Source organism: Musa acuminata, unplaced genomic scaffold (genome assembly GCF_036884655.1).
Source record: "Musa acuminata AAA Group cultivar baxijiao unplaced genomic scaffold, Cavendish_Baxijiao_AAA HiC_scaffold_915, whole genome shotgun sequence".
Classification (NCBI taxonomy): Eukaryota; Viridiplantae; Streptophyta; class Magnoliopsida; order Zingiberales; family Musaceae; genus Musa; species Musa acuminata.
The window spans coordinates 7,283-10,923 of NW_027021136.1; positions in this window are offsets into that span (position 1 = coordinate 7,283).

The window sequence follows — 3,641 nt, forward strand, 5'->3', positions numbered from 1 at the left end:
AACGGTAAATGCACCAGAACAACTGGAAAATGTTCAAGTACCTAAAAGGGCTAGCTATATCAGAGTAATTATGCTGGAGCTGAGCCGTATAGCTTCTCATTTGTTATGGCTTGGGCCTTTTATGGCGGATATCGGCGCGCAGACTCCCTTTTTCTATATTTTCAGAGAGAGAGAATTGATATATGATTTATTCGAAGCCGCCACAGGTATGCGAATGATGCATAATTATTTCCGCATCGGAGGAGTAGCTGCCGATCTACCTTATGGCTGGATAGATAAATGTTTGGATTTTTGCGATTATTTTTTAACAGGAATTGTTGAATATCAAAAACTCATTACGCGAAATCCCATTTTTTTGGAGCGAGTCGAAGGAGTGGGCATTATTGGTGGAGAGGAAGCAATAAATTGGGGTTTATCAGGACCGATGTTACGAGCTTCTGGAACACAATGGGATCTTCGTAAAATTGATAATTATGAGTGTTACAATGAATTCGATTGGGAAGTCCAATGGCAAAAAGAAGGAGATTCGTTAGCTCGTTATTTAGTACGAATCGGTGAAATGAGGGAATCTATAAAAATAATTCAACAGGCTCTAGAAGGAATTCCTGGAGGACCCTATGAGAATTTAGAAGTCCGACGCTTTGATAGAGCAAAAAATTCCGAATGGAATGATTTTGAATATAGATTTATTAGTAAAAAACCTTCACCCAATTTTGAATTGTCGAAACAAGAACTTTACGTGAGAGTAGAAGCCCCAAAAGGGGAATTAGGAATTTATTTGATAGGAGATAATAGTGTTTTCCCTTGGAGATGGAAAATTCGTCCACCCGGCTTCATAAATTTGCAAATTCTTCCTCAGCTAGTTAAAAGAATGAAATTGGCTGATATCATGACGATACTAGGTAGTATAGATATCATTATGGGAGAGGTTGATCGTTGAAATGATAATTGATACGACAGAAGTACAAACTATCAATTCTTTTTCTATATCGGAATCCTTAAAAGAAGTATATGGACTCATATGGATCTTTGTACCCATTTTGACCCTTATATTGGGAATTACAATAGGGGTACTAGTAATTGTGTGGTTAGAAAGAGAAATATCTGCAGCGATACAACAACGTATTGGGCCTGAATATGCCGGCCCCTTGGGAATTCTTCAAGCTCTAGCAGATGGAACTAAACTACTTTTTAAAGAAGACCTTCTCCCATCTAGAGGAGATGTTCGTTTGTTTAGTATTGGACCGTCTATAGTGGTCATATCAATTCTACTAAGTTATTTAGTAATTCCTTTTGGGTATCGCCTCATTTTAGCCGATCTCAGTATAGGTGTTTTTTTATGGGTCGCCATTTCAAGTATTGCTCCTATTGGGCTTCTTATGTCAGGATACGGATCGAATAATAAATATTCCTTTTCAGGTGGTCTACGAGCTGCTGCTCAATCTATTAGTTATGAAATACCATTAACTCTATGTGTGTTATCAATATCTCTACGTGTGATTCGTTGAACATGAACTTTATACTTCTTTCCTAGAAGTAAAGGAAAGAAGTTGAATGTAATGTATTGAATAGGTATTTTATTTTTTATTCATCATTCGGGTCAATGAGTTAAACCAGATAGTTATATGAGTGAAACAAAACAACTTAGAAGTTTGCAGTAAGAAGATAAAATCTCATTTCATATGTACAAGAATAAAGTTGAAGTAAACATAAGCAGTGTAAACTGTTTACCCCAAGATTAAGATTCTTTCATTAGTCATCATATCTTGGAGCGGGTGTAAAAGATCAACTGTATGGAGTTTTCATTACTGTCTTGTATTTATTACCATGCCGTAGATCAATCAAAAATCAGTGGACGGTTAGGAACACAAAGTGCACAAAGGATTAGTAATAGAGATAATGTAAGGTATCAAAAAAAGAGATATTTCTACAATTTATAAAACGAATAAAAATAGGGACTTTAAGTTGGTTTATATTTATAAATTTATAAAATATAAATTTATAAAAAAAATAAAAAAATGAATAAAGATATTGATGCATAAAATAAATAAAAGAATAGATAAGAAGAGATTCGTCCACCTCCCATGGATTTGATTCCTTCCCCTATAAAAAAACTTGCAATGCCAACCCCATTTGTAATTCCATCAATTATATATCTATCAAAAAACTGAGTTAGTTCGGTTAATCCCCTTATACCCATGGTAAAAACCTTAGTATAAAAAATATCTATGTAACCACGATTATATGACCAATTGTATATCCCATTTTTTATTTGGTCCAAGAGAATCCTTTTAGGACCACCTTTTACAAATGCATTGATAAAGTTCAAATTCCGGAAAAACGAATAAGCAGACCCATATAAGATATATGCTATGAATAGTCCGGAAATAGCTATACTTACTGAAAAAATTGCATTTGTAAAAAATTCATACCAATCCACAGAATAACTCGAATTTGGATGGAAAAGGTTTGTGAGTGGAGTTAACCATTTGGATAATATATCCAAATCTATTACTCCTTGATCAAAATGAATTCCTATTGATCCAACAAACAAAGTAAATAATACCAATATAAGCAGAGGAAATAGCATAGTATTGTCCACTTCGCGAGGGTACATAGAAGTGTACTTTTTTTCGAAAGAAGTATTAAAGTATCGTATGCATTTTTTTAGATTATTATCAATTTTATACATATCCTTTGAAAAAAAGAAGACCCTATTATTCATTGTTGATAAAGGTAAATTTCTATTGACTGCTTTGGCTACCTCCTTTCCCCATAGAGATATTGAATAGGACGAACTATTTTTTGTGCTACTGTAATCTTGAAAATGAACGCGCAAATGTCCATCAAAGGTAAGTAAATACACCCGAAACATATAAAATGCAGTCAATCCTGCTGTGAAACAAGCTATTATTGCGAAAATTGGTGAATACAACCAACTATCATTAAGAATTTCATCTTTGGACCAAAAACAAGCAAGAGGTGGAATACCGCAAATAGAAAGTGTACCCAATAAAAAAGTAGTTCTTGTAATTGGAACATATCTTCTTAAACCACCCATAAGAGCCATATTCTGACTTTTTTCTGGCGAATATCCAACAATAGGTTCCATTGAATGAATAATGGATCCGGATCCCAAAAACAATAAAGCTTTAGAATAGGCATGGGTAATCAAATGGAATAAAGCAGCTCGATAAGAACCTATACCTAGAGCTAACATAATATAACCCAATTGAGACATTGTAGAATAGGCTAAACTTCTTTTTATATCTCTTTGAGCAAGAGCCAAAGTAGCTCCTAGTAGTACTGTTATTACACCTATTAAAGATATGAAATTCATTATGTAAGGTATAGCTATGAAAATAGGAAGAAGTCGAGCTACAAGAAAAATTCCTGCTGCTACCATAGTAGCAGCGTGTATAAGAGCCGAGATGGGAGTGGGTCCTTCCATGGCATCGGGTAACCATACGTGAAGGGGGAATTGTGCGGATTTAGCAACTGCACCAATGAATAATAAAGAGGCACACAAAGTAGCAAATAAAGAACTGACACCATTATTATGGATCAAGTTATTAGTTATTTCGAACAAATCCCGAAATTCGAAACTACCTGTTATCCAATAAAAACCTAAAATTCCTAAT